Raw genomic sequence first — 22,318 nt, 5'->3', positions numbered from 1 at the left:
TATGGTCACTCTGAGTCAGTGTGGGGACTTATGATCACTCTTGGTCAGTGTGGGGAGTTATGGTCACTCTCAGTCAGTGTGTGGAGTTATGATCACTCTTGGTTAGTGTGGGGAGTTATGGTCACTCTCAGTCAGTGTGTGGAGTTATGGTCACTCTCGGTCAGTGTGTGGAGTTATGATCACTCTTGGTCAGTGTGTGGAGTTATGATCACTCTTGGTCAGTGTGGGGAGTTATGGTCACTCTCAGTCAGTGTGTGGAGTTATGGTCACTCTCAGTCAGTGTGTGGAGTTATGGTCACTCTTGGTCAGTGTGGGGAGTTATGGTCACTCTCAGTCAGTGTGTGGAGTTATGATCACTCTTGGTCAGTGTGTGGAGTTATGGTCACTCTCAGTCAGAGTATGGAGTTATGGTCACTCTCAGTTAGTGTGTGGAGTTATGGTCACTCTCAGTCAGTGTATGGAGTTATGGTCACTCTCAGTCAGTGTGTGGAGTTATGGTCACTCTCAGTCATTGTGTGGAGTGATGATCAATCTTGGTCAGTGTGTGGAGTTATGATCACTCTCAGTCAGTGTGGGGAGTTATGGTCACTCCTGTTCAGAGAGTGGAGCTTTGGTATGGTCACTCTTGGTCAGTGTGTGGAGGTATGATCACTCTCAGTCAGTGTGGGGAGTTCTGGTCACTCCTGGTCAGTGTGGGGAGGTATGGTCACTCCTGGTCAGTGTTGGGAAGTATGGTCACTCTTGGTCAGTGTGCGGAGTTATGGTCACTCTCAGTCAGTGTGGGGAGTTATGGTCACTCCTGGTCAGTGTGTGGAGGTATGGTCACTCTCAGTCAGTGTGGGGAAATATGGTCACTCCTGGTCAGTGTGTGGAGTTATGGTCATTCTCAGTCAGTGTGGGGAGTTATAGTCACTCTCAGTCAGTGCGGGGAGTTATGGTAACTCTTGGTCAGTGTGGGGAGTTATGGTCACTCTCAGTGAGTGCGGGGAGTTATGGTCACTCTCAGTCAGTGCGTGCAGTTATGGTCACTCTTAGTCAGTGTGGGGAGTTTAGGTCACTCTCAGTCAGTGTGTGGAGTTATGGTCACTCTTGGTCAGTGTGTGGAGTTATGGTCACTCTCAGTCAGTGTGTGGGAGTTATGGTCACTCTTGGTCAGTGTGGGGAGTTTTGGTCACTCTCAGTCAGTGTGTGGAGTTATGATCACTCTTGGTCAGTGTGGGGAGTTATGGTCACTCTCGGTTAGTGTGTGGAGTTATGATCACTCTTGGTCAGTGTGTGGAGTTATGATCACTCTTGGTCAGTGCAGGGAGTTATGGTCACTCTCGGTTAGTGTGTAGAGTTATGATCACTCTTGGTCAGTGTGGGGAATTATGCTCACTCTCGATCAGTGTGTGGAGTTATGATCACTCTTGGTCAGTGTGTGGAGTTATGGTCACTCTCGGTCAGTGTGTGGAGTTATGATCACTCTTGGTCAGTGTGGGGAGTTATGGTCACTCTCGGTTAGTGTGTGGAGTTATGATCACTCTCGGTCAGTGTGGGGAGTTATGGTCACTCTCGGTTAGTGTGTGGAGTAATGATCACTCTTAGTCAGTGTGTGGAGTTATGATCACTCTTGGTCAGTGTGGGGAGTTATGGTCACTCTCGGTTAGTGTGTGGAGTTATGATCACTCTCGGTCAGTGTGGGGTGTTATGGTCACTCTCGGTTAGTGTGTGGAGTAATGATCACTCTCAGTCAGTGTGTGGAGTTATGATCACTCTCGGTCAGTGTGTGGAGTTATGATCACTCTTGGTCAGTGCAGGGAGTTATGGTCACTCTCGGTTAGTGTGTGGAGTTATGATCACTCTTGGTCAGTGTGGGTAGTTATGGTCACTCTCGGTCAGTGTGTGGATTTATGATCACTCTTGGTCAGTGTGGGGAGTTATGGTCACTGTCGGTTAGTGTGTTGAGTTATGATCACTCTTGGTCAGTGTGAGGAGTTATGGTCACTCTCAGTCAGTGAGGGGAGTTATAGTCACTCTTGGTCAGTGTGGGGAGATTTGGTCACTCTCAGTCAGTGTGGGGAGTTATGGTCACTCTCATTCAGTGTGGGGAGTTTTGGTCACTCTCAGTCAGTGTGTGGAGTTATGGTCACTCTCGGTCAGTGTGTGGAGTTATGATCACTCTTGGTCAGTGTGTGGAATTATGATCACTCTCGGTCAGTGTGGAGAGTTATGGTCACTCTCAGTCAGTGTGTGGAGTTATGGTCACTCTCAGTCAGTGTGTGGAGTTATGGTCACTCTTGGTCAGTGTGGGGAGTTATGGTCACTCTCAGTCAGTGTGTGGAGTTATGATCACTCTTGGTCAGTGTGTGGAGTTATGGTCACTCTCAGTCAGTGTATGGAGTTATGGTCACTCTCAGTCAGGGTGTGTAGTTATGGTCACTCTCAGTCAGTGTATGGAGTTATGATCACTCTCAGTCAGTGTGTGGAGTTATGGTCACTCTCAGTCAGTGTGTGGAGTTATGATCACTCTTTGTCAGTGTGTGGAGTTATGATCCCTCTCAGTCAGTGTGGGGAGTTATGGTCACTCCTGGTCAGTGAGTGGAGTTTTGGTCACTCTCAGTCAGTCAGTGGAGTTATGGTCACTCTCGGTCAGTATGGTGAGTTATGGTCACTCTCAGTCAGTGTGTGGAGTTATGGTCACTCTTGGTCAGTGTGTGGAGGTATGATCACTCTCAGTCAGTGTGGGGAGTTATGGTCACTCCTGGTCAGTTGTGGGGAGGTATGGTCACTCCTGGTCAGTGTTGGGAAGTATGGTCACTCCTGGTCAGTGTGTGGAGTTATGGTCACTCACAGTCAGTGTGGGGAGTTATGGTCACTACTGGTCAGTGTGGGGAGGTATGGTCACTCCTGGTCAGTGTGTGGAGTTATGGTCACTCTCAGTCAGTGTGGGGAAATATGGTCACTCTTGGTCAGTGTGGGGAGTTATGGTCACTCTCAGTCAGTGCGGGGAGTTATGGTCACTCTTGGTCAGTGTGGGGAGTTTTGGTCACGCTCAGTCAGTGTGTGGAGTTATGATCACTCTCGGTCAGTGCGGGGAGTTATGATCACTCTTGGTCAGTGTGTGGAGTTATGGTCACTCTCAGTCAGTGCGGGGAGTTATGATCACTCTTGGTCAGTGTGTGCAGTTATGGTCTCTCTCAGTCAGTGTGCGGAGTTATGATCACTCTTGGTCAGTGTGGGGAGTTATGGTCACTCTCGGTTAGTGTGTGCAGTTATGGTCACTCTCAGTCAGTGTGCGGAGTTATGATCACTCTTGGTCAGTGTGGGGAGTTATGGTCACTCTCGGTTTGTGTGTGGAGTTATGATCACTCTTGGTCAGTGTGTGGAGTTATGATCACTCTTGGTCAGTACAGGGAGTTATGATCACTCTTGGTTAGTGTGTGGAGTTATGGTCACTCTCAGTCAGTGTGGGGAGTTATGATCACTCTTGGTTAGTGTGTGGAGTTCTGGTCACTCTCAGTCAGTGTGCGGAGTTATGGTCACTCTGAGTCAGTGTGGGGAGTTTTGATCACTCTTGGTCAGTGTGGGGAGTTATGGTCACTATCGGTCAGTTTGTGGAGTTATGATCACTCTTGGTCAGTGTGGGGAGTTATGGTCACTCTCAGTCAGTGTGTGGAGTTATGGTCACTCGGTCAGTGTGTGGAGTTATGGTCACTCTCAGTCAGTGTGTGGAGTTTTGATCGCTCTTGGTCAGTGTGGGGAGTTATGGTCACTCTCAGTCAGTGTGTGGAGTTATGATCACTCTTGGTCAGTGTGGGAAGTTATGGTCACTCTCAGTCGGTATGTGGAGTTATGGTCACTCTTGGTCAGTGTGGGGAGTTATGTTCACTCTCAGTCAGTGTGTGGATTTATGATCACTCTTGGTTAGTGTGGGGAGTTATGGTCACTCAGTCAGTGTGTGTAGTTATGGTCACTCTTGGTCAGTGTGGGGAGTTATGGTCACTCTTGGTCAGTGTGTGGAGTTATGGTCATTCTCAGTCAGTGTGGGGAGTTATGGTCACTCTCAGTCAGTGTGAGGAGTTATGGTCACTCTCAGTCAGTGTGTGGAGTTATGGTCATTCTCAGTCAGTGTGTGGAGTTATGGTCACTCTCAGTCAGTTTGTGAAGTTATGATCACTCTTGGTCAGTGTGCGCAGTTATGGTCACTCTCAGTCAGTGTGTGGAGTTATGATCACTCTTGGTTAATGTGGGGAGTTATGGTCACTCTCAGTCAGTGTGTGGAGTTATGGTCACTCTCGGTCAGTGTGTGGAGTTATGATCACTCTTGGTCAGTGTGGGGAGTTATGGTCACTCTCGGTTAGTGTGTGGAGTTATGATCACTCTCGCTCAGTGTGGGGAGTTATGGTCACTCTCGGTTAGTGTGTGGAGTTATGATCACTCTTATTCAGTGTGTGGAGTTATGATCACTCTCAGTCAGTGTGGGGAGTTATGGTCACTCTTGGTCAGTGTGGGGAGTTATGTTCACTCTCAGTCAGTGTGTGGATTTATGATCACTCTTGGTTAGTGTGGGGAGTTATGGTCACTCAGTCAGTGTGTGTAGTTATGGTCACTCTTGGTCAGTGTGGGGAGTTATGGTCACTCTTGGTCAGTGTGTGGAGTTATGGTCATTCTCAGTCAGTGTGGGGAGTTATGGTCACTCTCAGTCAGTGTGAGGAGTTATGGTCACTCTCAGTCAGTGTGTGGAGTTATGGTCATTCTCAGTCAGTGTGTGGAGTTATGGTCACTCTCAGTCAGTTTGTGAAGTTATGATCACTCTTGGTCAGTGTGCGCAGTTATGGTCACTCTCAGTCAGTGTGTGGAGTTATGATCACTCTTGGTTAATGTGGGGAGTTATGGTCACTCTCAGTCAGTGTGTGGAGTTATGGTCACTCTCGGTCAGTGTGTGGAGTTATGATCACTCTTGGTCAGTGTGGGGAGTTATGGTCACTCTCGGTTAGTGTGTGGAGTTATGATCACTCTCGCTCAGTGTGGGGAGTTATGGTCACTCTCGGTTAGTGTGTGGAGTAATGATCACTCTTAGTCAGTGTGTGGAGTTATGATCACTCTCAGTCAGTGTGGGGAGTTATGGTCACTCTTGGTCAGTGTGGGGAGTTATGGTCACTCTCGGTTAGTGTGTGGAGTTATGATCACTCTCGGTCAGTGTGGGGAGTTATGGTCACTCTCGGTTAGTGTGTGGAGTAATGATCACTCTTAGTCAGTGTGTGGAGTTATGATCACTCTTGGTCAGTGTGGGGAGTTATGATCACTCTTGGTCAGTGCAGGGAGTTATGGTCACTCTCGGTTAGTGTGTGGAGTTATGATCACTCTTGGTCAGTGTGGGTAGTTATGGTCACTCTCGGTCAGTGTGTGGAGTTATGATCACTCTTGGTCAGTGTGGGGAGTTATGGTCACTGTCGGTTAGTGTGTGGAGTTATGATCACTCTTGGTCAGTGTGTGGAGTTATGGTCACTCTCGGTTAGTGTGTGAAGTTATGATCACTCTTGGTCAGTGTGGGGAGTTATGGTCACTCTCAGTCAGTGAGGGGAGTTATAGTCACTCTTGGTCAGTGTGGGGAGATTTGGTCACTCTCAGTCAGTGTGGGGAGTTATGGTCACTCTCATTCAGTGTGGGGAGTTTTGGTCACTCTCAGTCAGTGTGTGGAGTTATGGTCACTCTCGGTCAGTGTGTGGAGTTATGATCACTCTTGGTCAGTGTGTGGAATTATGATCACTCTCGGTCAGTGTGGAGAGTTATGGTCACTCTCAGTCAGTGTGTGGAGTTATGGTCACTCTCAGTCAGTGTGTGGAGTTATGGTCACTCTTGGTCAGTGTGGGGAGTTATGGTCACTCTCAGTCAGTGTGTGGAGTTATGATCACTCTTGGTCAGTGTGTGGAGTTATGGTCACTCTCAGTCAGTGTATGGAGTTATGGTCACGCTCAGTCAGGGTGTGTAGTTATGGTCACTCTCAGTCAGTGTATGGAGTTCCGATCACTCTCAGTCAGTGTGTGGAGTTATGGTCACTCTCAGTCAGTGTGTGGAGTTATGATCACTCTTTGTCAGTGTGTGGAGTTATGATCCCTCTCAGTCAGTGTGGGGAGTTATGGTCACTCCTGGTCAGTGAGTGGAGTTTTGGTCACTCTCAGTCAGTCAGTGGAGTTATGGTCACTCTCGGTCAGTATGGTGAGTTATGGTCACTCTCAGTCAGTGTGTGGAGTTATGGTCACTCTTGGTCAGTGTGTGGAGGTATGATCACTCTCAGTCAGTGTGGGGAGTTATGGTCACTCCTGGTCAGTTGTGGGGAGGTATGGTCACTCCTGGTCAGTGTTGGGAAGTATGGTCACTCCTGGTCAGTGTGTGGAGTTATGGTCACTCTCAGTCAGTGTGGGGAGTTATGGTCACTACTGGTCAGTGTGGGGAGGTATGGTCACTCCTGGTCAGTGTGTGGAGTTATGGTCACTCTCAGTCAGTGTGGGGAAATATGGTCACTCTTGGTCAGTGTGGGGAGTTATGGTCACTCTCAGTCAGTGCGGGGAGTTATGGTCACTGTTGGTCAGTGTGGGGAGTTTTGGTCACGCTCAGTCAGTGTGTGGAGTTATGATCACTCTCGGTCAGTGCGGGGAGTTATGATCACTCTTGGTCAGTGTGTGGAGTTATGGTCACTCTCAGTCAGTGTGTGGAGTTATGGTCACTCTCAGTCAGTGTGGGGAAATATGGTCACTCTTGGTCAGTGTGGGGAGTTATGGTCACTCTCAGTCAGTGCGGGGAGTTATGGTCACTCTTGGTCAGTGTGGGGAGTTTTGGTCACGCTCAGTCAGTGTGTGGAGTTATGATCACTCTCGGTCAGTGCGGGGAGTTATGATCACTCTTGGTCAGTGTGTGGAGTTATGGTCACTCTCAGTCAGTGCGGGGAGTTATGATCACTCTTGGTCAGTGTGTGCAGTTATGGTCTCTCTCAGTCAGTGTGCGGAGTTATGATCACTCTTGGTCAGTGTGGGGAGTTATGGTCACTCTCGGTTAGTGTGTGCAGTTATGGTCACTCTCAGTCAGTGTGCGGAGTTATGATCACTCTTGGTCAGTGTGGGGAGTTATGGTCACTCTCGGTTTGTGTGTGGAGTTATGATCACTCTTGGTCAGTGTGTGGAGTTATGATCACTCTTGGTCAGTACAGGGAGTTATGATCACTCTTGGTTAGTGTGTGGAGTTATGGTCACTCTCAGTCAGTGTGGGGAGTTATGATCACTCTTGGTTAGTGTGTGGAGTTATGGTCACTCTCAGTCAGTGTGCGGAGTTATGGTCACTCTGAGTCAGTGTGGGGAGTTTTGATCACTCTTGGTCAGTGTGGGGAGTTATGGTCACTATCGGTCAGTTTGTGGAGTTATGATCACTCTTGGTCAGTGTGGGGAGTTATGGTCACTCTCAGTCAGTGTGTGGAGTTATGGTCACTCTCGGTCAGTGTGTGGAGTTATGGTCACTCTCAGTCAGTGTGTGGAGTTTTGATCGCTCTTGGTCAGTGTGGGGAGTTATGGTCACTCTTGGTCAGTACAGGGAGTTATGATCACTCTTGGTTAGTGTGTGGAGTTATGGTCACTCTCAGTCAGTGTGGGGAGTTATGATCACTCTTGGTTAGTGTGTGGAGTTATGGTCACTCTCAGTCAGTGTGTGGAGTTATGGTCACTCTCAGTCAGTGTGGGGAAATATGGTCACTCTTGGTCAGTGTGGGGAGTTATGGTCACTCTCAGTCAGTGCGGGGAGTTATGGTCACTCTTGGTCAGTGTGGGGAGTTTTGGTCACGCTCAGTCAGTGTGTGGAGTTATGATCACTCTCGGTCAGTGCGGGGAGTTATGATCACTCTTGGTCAGTGTGTGGAGTTATGGTCACTCTCAGTCAGTGCGGGGAGTTATGATCACTCTTGGTCAGTGTGTGCAGTTATGGTCTCTCTCAGTCAGTGTGCGGAGTTATGATCACTCTTGGTCAGTGTGGGGAGTTATGGTCACTCTCGGTTAGTGTGTGCAGTTATGGTCACTCTCAGTCAGTGTGCGGAGTTATGATCACTCTTGGTCAGTGTGGGGAGTTATGGTCACTCTTGGTTTGTGTGTGGAGTTATGATCACTCTTGGTCAGTGTGTGGAGTTATGATCACTCTTGGTCAGTACAGGGAGTTATGATCACTCTTGGTTAGTGTGTGGAGTTATGGTCACTCTCAGTCAGTGTGGGGAGTTATGATCACTCTTGGTTAGTGTGTGGAGTTATGGTCACTCTCAGTCAGTGTGCGGAGTTATGGTCACTCTGAGTCAGTGTGGGGAGTTTTGATCACTCTTGGTCAGTGTGGGGAGTTATGGTCACTATCGGTCAGTTTGTGGAGTTATGATCACTCTTGGTCAGTGTGGGGAGTTATGGTCACTCTCAGTCAGTGTGTGGAGTTATGGTCACTCTCGGTCAGTGTGTCGAGTTATGGTCACTCTCAGTCAGTGTGTGGAGTTTTGATCGCTCTTGGTCAGTGTGGGGAGTTATGGTCAATCTCAGTCAGTGTGTGGAGTTATGATCACTCTTGGTCAGTGTGGGAAGTTATGGTCACTCTCAGTCAGTATGTGGAGTTATGGTCACTCTTGGTCAGTGTGGGGAGTTATGTTCACTCTCAGTCAGTGTGTGGATTTATGATCACTCTTGGTTAGTGTGGGGAGTTATGGTCACTCAGTCAGTGTGTGTAGTTATGGTCACTCTTGGTCAGTGTGGGGAGTTATGGTCACTCTTGGTCAGTGTGTGGAGTTATGGTCATTCTCAGTCAGTGTGGGGAGTTATGGTCACTCTCAGTCAGTGTGAGGAGTTATGGTCACTCTCAGTCAGTGTGTGGAGTTATGGTCATTCTCAGTCAGTGTGTGGAGTTATGGTCACTCTCGGTCAGTTTGTGAAGTTATGATCACTCTTGGTCAGTGTGGGCAGTTATGGTCACTCTCAGTCAGTGTGTGGAGTTATGATCACTCTTGGTTAATGTGGGGAGTTATGGTCACTCTCAGTCAGTGTGTGGAGTTATGGTCACTCTCGGTCAGTGTGTGGAGTTATGATCACTCTTGGTCAGTGTGGGGAGTTATGGTCACTCTCGGTTAGTGTGTGGAGTTATGATCACTCTCGCTCAGTGTGGGGAGTTATGGTCACTCTCGGTTAGTGTGTGGAGTAATGATCACTCTTAGTCAGTGTGTGGAGTTATGATCACTCTCAGTCAGTGTGGGGAGTTATGGTCACTCCTGGTCAGTGTGGGGAGTTATGGTCACTCTCGGTTAGTGTGTGGAGTTATGATCACTCTCGGTCAGTGTGGGGAGTTATGGTCACTCTCGGTTAGTGTGTGGAGTAATGATCACTCTTAGTCAGTGTGTGGAGTTATGATCACTCTTGGTCAGTGTGGGGAGTTATGGTCACTCTCGGTTAGTGTGTGGAGTTATGATCACTCTCGGTCAGTGTGGGGTGTTATGGTCACTCTCGGTTAGTGTGTGGAGTAATGATCACTCTTGGTCAGTGCAGGGAGTTATGGTCACTCTCGGTTAGTGTGTGGAGTTATGATCACTCTTGGTCAGTGTGGGTAGTTATGGTCACTCTCGGTCAGTGTGTGGAGTTATGATCACTCTTGGTCAGTGTGGGGAGTTATGGTCACTGTCGGTTAGTGTGTGGAGTTATGATCACTCTTGGTCAGTGTGTGGAGTTATGGTCACTCTCGGTTAGTGTGTGGAGTTATGATCACTCTTGGTCAGTGTGGGGAGTTATGGTCACTCTCAGTCAGTGAGGGGAGTTATAGTCACTCTTGGTCAGTGTGGGGAGATTTGGTCACTCTCAGTCAGTGTGGGGAGTTATGGTCACTCTCATTCAGTGTGGGGAGTTTTGGTCACTCTCAGTCAGTGTGTGGAGTTATGGTCACTCTCGGTCAGTGTGTGGAGTTATGATCACTCTTGGTCAGTGTGTGGAATTATGATCACTCTCGGTCAGTGTGGAGAGTTATGGTCACTCTCAGTCAGTGTGTGGAGTTATGTTCACTCTCAGTCAATGTGTGGAGTTATGGTCACTCTTGGTCAGTGTGGGGAGTTATGGTCACTCTCAGTCAGTGTGTGGAGTTATGATCACTCTTGGTCAGTGTGTGGAGTTATGGTCACTCTCAGTCAGTGTATGGAGTTATGGTCACTCTCAGTCAGGGTGTGTAGTTATGGTCACTCTCAGTCAGTGTATGGAGTTATGATCACTCTCAGTCAGTGTGTGGAGTTATGGTCACTCTCAGTCAGTGTGTGGAGTTATGATCACTCTTTGTCAGTGTGTGGAGTTATGATCCCTCTCAGTCAGTGTGGGGAGTTATGGTCACTCCTGGTCAGTGAGTGGAGTTTTGGTCACTCTCAGTCAGTCAGTGGAGTTATGGTCACTCTCGGTCAGTATGGTGAGTTATGGTCACTCTCAGTCAGTGTGTGGAGTTATGGTCACTCTTGGTCAGTGTGTGGAGGTATGATCACTCTCAGTCAGTGTGGGGAGTTATGGTCACTCCTGGTCAGTTGTGGGGAGGTATGGTCACTCCTGGTCAGTGTTGGGAAGTATGGTCACTCCTGGTCAGTGTGTGGAGTTATGGTCACTCTCAGTCAGTGTGGGGAGTTATGGTCACTACTGGTCAGTGTGGGGAGGTATGGTCACTCCTGGTCAGTGTGTGGAGTTATGGTCACTCTCAGTCAGTGTGGGGAAATATGGTCACTCTTGGTCAGTGTGGGGAGTTATGGTCACTCTCAGTCAGTGCGGGGAGTTATGGTCACTGTTGGTCAGTGTGGGGAGTCTTGGTCACGCTCAGTCAGTGTGTGGAGTTATGATCACTCTCGGTCAGTGCGGGGAGTTATGATCACTCTTGGTCAGTGTGTGGAGTTATGGTCACTCTCAGTCAGTGCGGGGAGTTATGATCACTCTTGGTCAGTGTGTGCAGTTATGGTCTCTCTCAGTCAGTGTGCGGAGTTATGATCACTCTTGGTCAGTGTGGGGAGTTATGGGCACTCTCGGTTAGTGTGTGCAGTTATGGTCACTCTCAGTCAGTGTGCGGAGTTATGATCACTCTTGGTCAGTGTGGGGAGTTATGGTCACTCTCGGTTTGTGTGTGGAGTTATGATCACTCTTGGTCAGTGTGTGGAGTTATGATCACTCTTGGTCAGTACAGGGAGTTATGATCACTCTTGGTTAGTGTGTGGAGTTATGGTCACTCTCAGTCAGTGTGGGGAGTTATGATCACTCTTGGTTAGTGTGTGGAGTTATGGTCACTCTCAGTCAGTGTGCGGAGTTATGGTCACTCTGAGTCAGTGTGGGGAATTTTGATCACTCTTGGTCAGTGTGGGGAGTTATGGTCACTATCGGTCAGTTTGTGGAGTTATGATCACTCTTGGTCAGTGTGGGGAGTTATGGTCACTCTCAGTCAGTGTGTGGAGTTATGGTCACTCTCGGTCAGTGTGTGGAGTTATGGTCACTCTCAGTCAGTGTGTGGAGTTTTGATCGCTCTTGGTCAGTGTGGGGAGTTATGGTCACTCTCAGTCAGTGTGTGGAGTTATGATCACTCTTGGTCAGTGTGGGAAGTTATGGTCACTCTCAGTCAGTATGTGGAGTTATGGTCACTCTTGGTCAGTGTGTGGAGTTATGGTCACTCTCAGTCAGTGTGGGGAGTTATGGTCACTCCTGGTCAGTGTGTGGAGGTATGGTCACTCTCAGTCAGTGTGGGGAAATATGGTCACTCCTGGTCAGTGTGTGGAGTTATGGTCATTCTCAGTCAGTGTGGGGAGTTATAGTCACTCTCAGTCAGTGCGGGGAGTTATGGTAACTCTTGGTCAGTGTGGGGAGTTATGGTCACTCTCAGTGAGTGCGGGGAGTTATGGTCACTCTCAGTCAGTGCGTGCAGTTATGGTCACTCTTAGTCAGTGTGGGGAGTTTAGGTCACTCTCAGTCAGTGTGTGGAGTTATGGTCACTCTTGGTCAGTGTGTGGAGTTATGGTCACTCTCAGTCAGTGTGTGGGAGTTATGGTCACTCTTGGTCAGTGTGGGGAGTTTTGGTCACTCTCAGTCAGTGTGTGGAGTTATGATCACTCTTGGTCAGTGTGGGGAGTTATGGTCACTCTCGGTTAGTGTGTGGAGTTATGATCACTCTTGGTCAGTGTGTGGAGTTATGATCACTCTTGGTCAGTGCAGGGAGTTATGGTCACTCTCGGTTAGTGTGTAGAGTTATGATCACTCTTGGTCAGTGTGGGGAATTATGCTCACTCTCGATCAGTGTGTGGAGTTATGATCACTCTTGGTCAGTGTGTGGAGTTTTGGTCACTCTCAGTCAGTGTGTGGAGTTTTGATCGCTCTTGGTCAGTGTGGGGAGTTATGGTCACTCTCAGTCAGTGTGTGGAGTTATGATCACTCTTGGTCAGTGTGGGAAGTTATGGTCACTCTCAGTCAGTATGTGGAGTTATGGTCACTCTTGGTCAGTGTGGGGAGTTATGTTCACTCTCAGTCAGTGTGTGGATTTATGATCACTCTTGGTTAGTGTGGGGAGTTATGGTCACTCAGTCAGTGTGTGTTGTTATGGTCACTCTTGGTCAGTGTGGGGAGTTATGGTCACTCTTGGTCAGTGTGTGGAGTTATGGTCATTCTCAGTCAGTGTGGGGAGTTATGGTCACTCTCAGTCAGTGTGAGGAGTTATGGTCACTCTCAGTCAGTGTGTGGAGTTATGGTCATTCTCAGTCAGTGTGTGGAGTTATGGTCACTCTCGGTCAGTTTGTGAAGTTATGATCACTCTTGGTCAGTGTGGGCAGTTATGGTCACTCTCAGTCAGTGTGTGGAGTTATGATCACTCTTGGTTAATGTGGGGAGTTATGGTCACTCTCAGTCAGTGTGTGGAGTTATGGTCACTCTCATTCACTGTGTGGTGTTTTGATCACTCTTGGTCAGTGTGTGGAGTTATGGTCACTCTCAGTCAGTGTGTGGAGTTATGGTCACTCTTGGTCAGTGTGGGGAGTTATGGTCACTCTCAGTCAGTGTGTGGAGTTATGATCACTCTTGGTCAGTGTGTGGAGTTATGGTCACTCTCAGTCAGAGTATGGAGTTATGGTCACTCTCAGTTAGTGTGTGGAGTTATGGTCACTCTCAGTCAGTGTATGGAGTTATGGTCACTCTCAGTCAGTGTGTGGAGTTATGGTCACTCTCAGTCAGTGTGTGGAGTTATGATCAATCTTGGTCAGTGTGGGGAGTTATGATCACTCTCAGTCAGTGTGGGGAGTTATGGTCACTCCTGTTCAGAGAGTGGAGCTTTGGTATGGTCACTCTTGGTCAGTGTGTGGAGGTATGATCACTCTCAGTCAGTGTGGGGAGTTATGGTCACTCCTGGTCAGTGTGGGGAGGTATGGTCACTCCTGGTCAGTGTTGGGAAGTATGGTCACTCTTGGTCAGTGTGCGGAGTTATGGTCACTCTCAGTCAGTGTGGGGAGTTATGGTCACTCCTGGTCAGTGTGTGGAGGTATGGTCACTCTTGGTCTGTGCGTGGAGTTATGGTCACTCTCAGTCAGTGTGGGGAAATATGGTCACTCCTGGTCAGTGTGTGGAGTTATGGTCATTCTCAGTCAGTGTGGGGAGTTATAGTCACTCTCAGTCAGTGCGGGGAGTTATGGTAACTCTTGGTCAGTGTGGGGAGTTATGGTCACTCTCAGTGAGAGCGGGGAGTTATGGTCACTCTCAGTCAGTGCGTGCAGTTATGGTCACTCTTTGTCAGTGTGGGGAGTTTAGGTCACTCTCAGTCAGTGTGTGGAGTTATGGTCACTCTTGGTCAGTGTGTGGAGTTATGGTCACTCTCAGTCAGTGTGTGGGAGTTATGGTCACTCTTGGTCAGTGTGGGGAGTTTTGGTCACTCTCAGTCAGTGTGTGGAGTTATGATCACTCTTGGTCAGTGTGGGGAGTTATGGTCACTCTCGGTTAGTGTGTGGAGTTATGATCACTCTTGGTCAGTGTGTGGAGTTATGATCACTCTTGGTCAGTGCAGGGAGTTATGGTCACTCTCGGTTAGTGTGTAGAGTTATGATCACTCTTGGTCAGTGTGGGGAATTATGCTCACTCTCGATCAGTGTGTGGAGTTATGATCACTCTTGGTCAGTGTGTGGAGTTATGGTCACTCTCGGTCAGTGTGTGGAGTTATGATCACTCTTGGTCAGTGTGGGGAGTTATGGTCACTCTCGGTTAGTGTGTGGAGTTATGATCACTCTCGCTCAGTGTGGGGAGTTATGGTCACTCTCGGTTAGTGTGTGGAGTAATGATCACTCTTAGTCAGTGTGTGGAGTTATGATCACTCTCAGTCAGTGTGGGGAGTTATGGTCACTCTTGGTCAGTGTGGGGAGTTATGGTCACTCTCGGTTAGTGTGTGGAGTTATGATCACTCTCGGTCAGTGTGGGGAGTTATGGTCACTCTCGGTTAGTGTGTGGAGTAATGATCACTCTTAGTCAGTGTGTGGAGTTATGATCACTCTTGGTCAGTGTGGGGAGTTATGGTCACTCTCGGTTAGTGTGTGGAGTTATGATCACTCTCGGTCAGTGTGGGGAGTTATGGTCACTCTCGGTTAGTGTGTGGAGTAATGATCACTCTTAGTCAGTGTGTGGTGTTATGATCACTCTCGGTCAGTGTGTGGAGTTATGATCACTCTTGGTCAGTGCAGGGAGTTATGGTCACTCTCGGTTAGTGTGTGGAGTTATGATCACTCTTGGTCAGTGTGGGTAGTTATGGTCACTCTCGGTCAGTGTGTGGAGTTATGATCACTCTTGGTCAGTGTGGGGAGTTATGGTCACTGTCGGTTAGTGTGTGGAGTTATGATCACTCTTGGTCAGTGTGTGGAGTTATGGTCATTCTCGGTTAGTGTGTGGAGTTATGATCACTCTTGGTCAGTGTGGGGAGTTATGGTCACTCTCAGTCAGTGAGGGGAGTTATAGTCACTCTTGGTCAGTGTGGGGAGATTTGGTCACTCTCAGTCAGTGTGGGGTGTTATGGTCACTCTCATTCAGTGTGGGGAGTTTTGGTCACTCTCAGTCAGTGTGTGGAGTTATGGTCACTCTCGGTCAGTGTGTGGAGTTATGATCACTCTTGGTCAGTGTGTGGAATTATGATCACTCTCGGTCAGTGTGGAGAGTTATGGTCACTCTCAGTCAGTGTGTGGAGTTATGGTCACTCTCAGTCAGTGTGTGGAGTTATGGTCACTCTTGGTCAGTGTGGGGAGTTATGGTCACTCTCAGTCAGTGTGTGGAGTTATGATCACTCTTGGTCAGTGTGTGGAGTTATGGTCACTCTCAGTCAGTGTATGGAGTTATGGTCACTCTCAGTCAGGGTGTGTAGTTATGGTCACTCTCAGTCAGTGTATGGAGTTATGATCACTCTCAGTCAGTGTGTGGAGTTATGGTCACTCTCAGTCAGTGTGTGGAGTTATGATCACTCTTTGTCAGTGTGTGGAGTTATGATCCCTCTCGGTCAGTGTGGGGAGTTATGGTCACTCCTGGTCAGTGAGTGGAGTTTTGGTCACTCTCAGTCAGTCAGTGGAGTTATGGTCACTCTCGGTCAGTATGGTGAGTTATGGTCACTCTCAGTCAGTGTGTGGAGTTATGGTCACTCTTGGTCAGTGTGTGGAGGTATGATCACTCTCAGTCAGTGTGGGGAGTTATGGTCACTCCTGGTCAGTTGTGGGGAGGTATGGTCACTCCTGGTCAGTGTTGGGAAGTATGGTCACTCCTGGTCAGTGTGTGGAGTTATGGTCACTCTCAGTCAGTGTGGGGAGTTATGGTCACTACTGGTCAGTGTGGGGAGGTATGGTCACTCCTGGTCAGTGTGTGGAGTTATGGTCACTCTCAGTCAGTGTGGGGAAATATGGTTACTCTTGGTCAGTGTGGGGAGTTATGGTCACTCTCAGTCAGTGCGGGGAGTTATGGTCACTCTTGGTCAGTGTGGGGAGTTTTGGTCACGCTCAGTCAGTGTGTGGAGTTATGATCACTCTCGGTCAGTGCGGGGAGTTATGATCACTCTTGGTCAGTGTGTGGAGTTATGGTCACTCTCAGTCAGTGCGGGGAGTTATGATCACTCTTGGTCAGTGTGTGCAGTTATGGTCTCTCTCAGTCAGTGTGCGGAGTTATGATCACTCTTGGTCAGTGTGGGGAGTTTTGGTCACTCTCGGTTAGTGTGTGCAGTCATGGTCACTCTCAGTCAGTGTGCGGAGTTATGATCACTCTTGGTCAGTGTGGGGAGTTATGGTCACTCTCGGTTGGTGTGTGGAGTTATGATCACTCTTGGTCAGTGTGTGGAGTTATGATCACTCTTGGTCAGTACAGGGAGTTATGATCACTCTTGGTTAGTGTGTGGAGTTATGGTCACTCTTGGTCAGTGCAGGGAGTTATGATCACTCTTGGTTAGTGTGTGGAGTTATGGTCACTCTCAGTCAGTGTGCGGAGTTATGGTCACTCTGAGTCAGTGTGGGGAGTTTTGATCACTCTTGGTCAGTGTGGGGAGTTATGGTCACTATCGGTCAGTTTGTGGAGTTATGATCACTCTTGGTCAGTGTGGGGAGTTATGGTCACTCTCAGTCAGTGTGTGGAGTTATGGTCACTCTCGGTCAGTGTGTGGAGTTATGGTCACTCTCAGTCAGTGTGTGGAGTTTTGATCGCTCTTGGTCAGTGTGGGGAGTTATGGTCACTCTCAGTCAGTGTGTGGAGTTATGATCACTCTTGGTCAGTGTGGGAAGTTATGGTCACTCTCAGTCAGTATGTGGAGTTATGGTCACTCTTGGTCAGTGTGGGGAGTTATGTTCACTCTCAGTCAGTGTGTGGATTTATGATCACTCTTGGTTAGTGTGGGGAGTTATGGTCACTCAGTCAGTGTGTGTAGTTATGGTCACTCTTGGTCAGTGTGGGGAGTTATGGTCACTCTTGGTCAGTGTGTGGAGTTATGGTCATTCTCAGTCAGTGTGGGGAGTTATGGTCACTCTCAGTCAGTGTGAGGAGTTATGGTCACTCTCAGTCAGTGTGTGGAGTTATGGTCATTCTCAGTCAGTGTGTGGAGTTATGGTCACTCTCGGTCAGTTTGTGAAGTTATGGTCACTCTTGGTCATTGTGGGCAGTTATGGTCACTCTCAGTCAGTGTGTGGAGTTATGATCACTCTTGGTTAATGTGGGGAGTTATGGTCACTCTCAGTCAGTGTGTGGAGTTATGGTCACTCTCATTCACTGTGTGGTGTTTTGATCACTCTTGGTCAGTGTGTGGAGTTATGGTCACTCTCAGTCAGTGTGTGGAGTTATGGTCACTCTTGGTCAGTGTGGGGAGTTATGGTCACTCTCAGTCAGTGTGTGGAGTTATGATCACTCTTGGTCAGTGTGTGGAGTTATGGTCACTCTCAGTCAGAGTATGGAGTTATGGTCACTCTCAGTTAGTGTGTGGAGTTATGGTCACTCTCAGTCAGTGTATGGAGTTATGGTCACTCTCAGTCAGTGTGTGGAGTTATGGTCACTCTCAGTCAGTGTGTGGAGTTATGATCAATCTTGGTCAGTGTGTGGAGTTATGATCACTCTCAGTCAGTGTGGGGAGTTATGGTCACTCCTGTTCAGAGAGTGGAGCTTTGGTATGGTCACTCTTGGTCAGTGTGTGGAGGTATGATCACTCTCAGTCAGTGTGGGGAGTTATGGTCACTCCTGGTCAGTGTGGGGAGGTATGGTCACTCCTGGTCAGTGTTGGGAAGTATGGTCACTCTTGGTCAGTGTGCGGAGTTATGGTCACTCTCAGTCAGTGTGGGGAGTTATGGTCACTCCTGGTCAGTGTGTGGAGGTATGGTCACTCTTGGTCTGTGTGTGGAGTTATGGTCACTCTCAGTCAGTGTGGGGAAATATGGTCACTCCTGGTCAGTGTGTGGAGTTATGGTCATTCTCAGTCAGTGTGGGGAGTTATAGTCACTCTCAGTCAGTGCGGGGAGTTATGGTAACTCTTGGTCAGTGTGGGGAGTTATGGTCACTCTCAGTGAGTGCGGGGAGTTATGGTCACTCTCAGTCAGTGCGTGCAGTTATGGTCACTCTTAGTCAGTGTGGGGAGTTTAGGTCACTCTCAGTCAGTGTGTGGAGTTATGGTCACTCTTGGTCAGTGTGTGGAGTTATGGTCACTCTCAGTCAGTGTGTGGGAGTTATGGTCACTCTTGGTCAGTGTGGGGAGTTTTGGTCACTCTCAGTCAGTGTGTGGAGTTATGATCACTCTTGGTCAGTGTGGGGAGTTATGGTCACTCTCGGTTAGTGTGTGGAGTTATGATCACTCTTGGTCAGTGTGTGGAGTTATGATCACTCTTGGTCAGTGCAGGGAGTTATGGTCACTCTCGGTTAGTGTGTAGAGTTATGATCACTCTTGGTCAGTGTGGGGAATTATGCTCACTCTCGATCAGTGTGTGGAGTTATGATCACTCTTGGTCAGTGTGTGGAGTTATGGTCACTCTCGGTCAGTGTGTGGAGTTATGATCACTCTTGGTCAGTGTCGGGAGTTATGGTCACTCTCGGTTAGTGTGTGGAGTTATGATCACTCTCGGTCAGTGTGGGGAGTTATGGTCACTCTCGGTTAGTGTGTGGAGTAATGATCACTCTTAGTCAGTGTGTGGAGTTATGATCACTCTCAGTCAGTGTGGGGAGTTATGGTCACTCTTGGTCAGTGTGGGGAGTTATGGTCACTCTCGGTTAATGTGTGGAGTTATGATCACTCTCGGTCAGTGTGGGGAGTTATGGTCACTCTCGGTTAGTGTGTGGAGTAATGATCACTCTTAGTCAGTGTGTGGAGTTATGATCACTCTTGGTCAGTGTGGGGAGTTATGGTCACTCTCGGTTAGTGTGTGGAGTTATGATCACTCTCGGTCAGTGTGGGGAGTTATGGTCACTCTCGGTTAGTGTGTGGAGTAATGATCACTCTTAGTCAGTGTGTGGAGTTATGATCACTCTCGGTCAGTGTGTGGAGTTATGATCACTCTTGGTCAGTGCAGGGAGTTATGGTCACTCTCGGTTAGTGTGTGGAGTTATGATCACTCTTGGTCAGTGTGGGTAGTTATGGTCACTCTCGGTCAGTGTGTGGAGTTATGATCACTCTTGGTCAGTGTGGGGAGTTATGGTCACTGTCGGTTAGTGTGTGGAGTTATGATCACTCTTGGTCAGTGTGTGGAGTTATGGTCACTCTCGGTTAGTGTGTGGAGTTATGATCACTCTTGGTCAGTGTGGGGAGTTATGGTCACTCTCAGTCAGTGAGGGGAGTTATAGTCACTCTTGGTCAGTGTGGGGAGATTTGGTCACTCTCAGTCAGTGTGGGGAGTTATGGTCACTCTCATTCAGTGTGGGGAGTTTTGGTCACTCTCAGTCAGTGTGTGGAGTTATGATCACTCTTGGTCAGTGTGGGAAGTTATGGTCACTCTCAGTCAGTATGTGGAGTTATGGTCACTCTTGGTCAGTGTGGGGAGTTATGTTCACTCTCAGTCAGTGTGTGGATTTATGATCACTCTTGGTTAGTGTGGGGAGTTATGGTCACTCAGTCAGTGTGTGTAGTTATGGTCACTCATGGTCAGTGTGGGGAGTTATGGTCACTCTTGGTCAGTGTGTGGAGTTATGGTCATTCTCAGTCAGTGTGGGGAGTTATGGTCACTCTCAGTCAGTGTGAGGAGTTATGGTCACTCTCAGTCAGTGTGTGGAGTTATGGTCATTCTCAGTCAGTGTGTGGAGTTATGGTCACTCTCGGTCAGTTTGTGAAGTTATGGTCACTCTTGGTCAGTGTGGGCAGTTATGGTCACTCTCAGTCAGTGTGTGGAGTTATGATCACTCTTGGTTAATGTGGGGAGTTATGGTCACTCTCAGTCAGTGTGTGGAGTTATGGTCACTCTCATTCACTGTGTGGTGTTTTGATCACTCTTGGTCAGTGTGTGGAGTTATGGTCACTCTCAGTCAGTGTGTGGAGTTATGGTCACTCTTGGTCAGTGTGGGGAGTTATGGTCACTCTCAGTCAGTGTGTGGAGTTATGATCACTCTTGGTCAGTGTGTGGAGTTATGGTCACTCTCAGTCAGAGTATGGAGTTATGGTCACTCTCAGTTAGTGTGTGGAGTTATGGTCACTCTCAGTCAGTGTATGGAGTTATGGTCACTCTCAGTCAGTGTGTGGAGTTATGGTCACTCTCAGTCAGTGTGTGGAGTTATGATCAATCTTGGTCAGTGTGTGGAGTTATGATCACTCTCAGTCAGTGTGGGGAGTTATGGTCACTCCTGTTCAGAGAGTGGAGCTTTGGTATGGTCACTCTTGGTCAGTGTGTGGAGGTATGATCACTCTCAGTCAGTGTGGGGAGTTATGGTCACTCCTGGTCAGTGTGGGGAGGTATGGTCACTCCTGGTCAGTGTTGGGAAGTATGGTCACTCTTGGTCAGTGTGCGGAGTTATGGTCACTCTCAGTCAGTGTGGGGAGTTATGGTCACTCCTGGTCAGTGTGTGGAGGTATGGTCACTCTTGGTCTGTGTGTGGAGTTATGGTCACTCTCAGTCAGTGTGGGGAAATATGGTCACTCCTGGTCAGTGTGTGGAGTTATGGTCATTCTCAGTCAGTGTGGGGAGTTCTCGTCACTCTCAGTCAGTGCGGGGAGTTATGGTAACTCTTGGTCAGTGTGGGGAGTTATGGTCACTCTCAGTGAGTGCGGGGAGTTATGGTCACTCTCAGTCAGTGCGTGCAGTTATGGTCACTCTTAGTCAGTGTGGGGAGTTTAGGTCACTCTCAGTCAGTGTGTGGAGTTATGGTCACTCTTGGTCAGTGTGTGGAGTTATGGTCACTCTCAGTCAGTGTGTGGGAGTTATGGTCACTCTTGGTCAGTGTGGGGAGTTTTGGTCACTCTCAGTCAGTGTGTGGAGTTATGATCACTCTTGGTCAGTGTGGGGAGTTATGGTCACTCTCGGTTAGTGTGTGGAGTTATGATCACTCTTGGTCAGTGTGTGGAGTTATGATCACTCTTGGTCAGTGCAGGGAGTTATGGTCACTCTCGGTTAGTGTGTAGAGTTATGATCACTCTTGGTCAGTGTGGGGAATTATGCTCACTCTCGATCAGTGTGTGGAGTTATGATCACTCTTGGTCAGTGTGTGGAGTTATGGTCACTCTCGGTCAGTGTGTGGAGTTATGATCACTCTTGGTCAGTGTCGGGAGTTATGGTCACTCTCGGTTAGTGTGTGGAGTTATGATCACTCTCGGTCAGTGTGGGGAGTTATGGTCACTCTCGGTTAGTGTGTGGAGTAATGATCACTCTTAGTCAGTGTGTGGAGTTATGATCACTCTCAGTCAGTGTGGGGAGTTATGGTCACTCTTGGTCAGTGTGGGGAGTTATGGTCACTCTCGGTTAGTGTGTGGAGTTATGATCACTCTCGGTCAGTGTGGGGAGTTATGGTCACTCTCGGTTAGTGTGTGGAGTAATGATCACTCTTAGTCAGTGTGTGGAGTTATGATCACTCTTGGTCAGTGTGGGGAGTTATGGTCACTCTCGGTTAGTGTGTGGAGTTATGATCACTCTCGGTCAGTGTGGGGAGTTATGGTCACTCTCGGTTAGTGTGTGGAGTAATGATCACTCTTAGTCAGTGTGTGGAGTTATGATCACTCTCGGTCAGTGTGTGGAGTTATGATCACTCTTGGTCAGTGCAGGGAGTTATGGTCACTCTCGGTTAGTGTGTGGAGTTATGATCACTCTTGGTCAGTGTGGGTAGTTATGGTCACTCTCGGTCAGTGTGTGGAGTTATGATCACTCTTGGTCAGTGTGGGGAGTTATGGTCACTGTCGGTTAGTGTGTGGAGTTATGATCACTCTTGGTCAGTGTGTGGAGTTATGGTCACTCTCGGTTAGTGTGTGGAGTTATGATCACTCTTGGTCAGTGTGGGGAGTTATGGTCACTCTCAGTCAGTGAGGGGAGTTATAGTCACTCTTGGTCAGTGTGGGGAGATTTGGTCACTCTCAGTCAGTGTGGGGAGTTATGGTCACTCTCATTCAGTGTGGGGAGTTTTGGTCACTCTCAGTCAGTGTGTGGAGTTATGATCACTCTTGGTCAGTGTGGGAAGTTATGGTCACTCTCAGTCAGTATGTGGAGTTATGGTCACTCTTGGTCAGTGTGGGGAGTTATGTTCACTCTCAGTCAGTGTGTGGATTTATGATCACTCTTGGTTAGTGTGGGGAGTTATGGTCACTCAGTCAGTGTGTGTAGTTATGGTCACTCATGGTCAGTGTGGGGAGTTATGGTCACTCTTGGTCAGTGTGTGGAGTTATG

General features: G+C 48.5%; 1 protein-coding gene across 3 annotated transcripts in view; it reads right to left on the bottom strand.

The window, feature by feature from the left end:
* The window catches only part of LOC137372616 (netrin-G1-like), a 726,973-nt gene that overhangs the window by 117,973 nt on the left and 586,682 nt on the right, over positions 1 to 22,318 (bottom strand). The gene's annotated exons all lie outside the window — the stretch shown is intronic.

Source organism: Heterodontus francisci, chromosome 8 (assembly GCF_036365525.1).
Source record: "Heterodontus francisci isolate sHetFra1 chromosome 8, sHetFra1.hap1, whole genome shotgun sequence".
NCBI lineage: Eukaryota > Metazoa > Chordata > Chondrichthyes > Heterodontiformes > Heterodontidae > Heterodontus > Heterodontus francisci.
The sequence above is the reverse complement of the archived record's forward strand: the minus strand, read 5'-3'. Positions and strand labels throughout refer to the sequence as shown.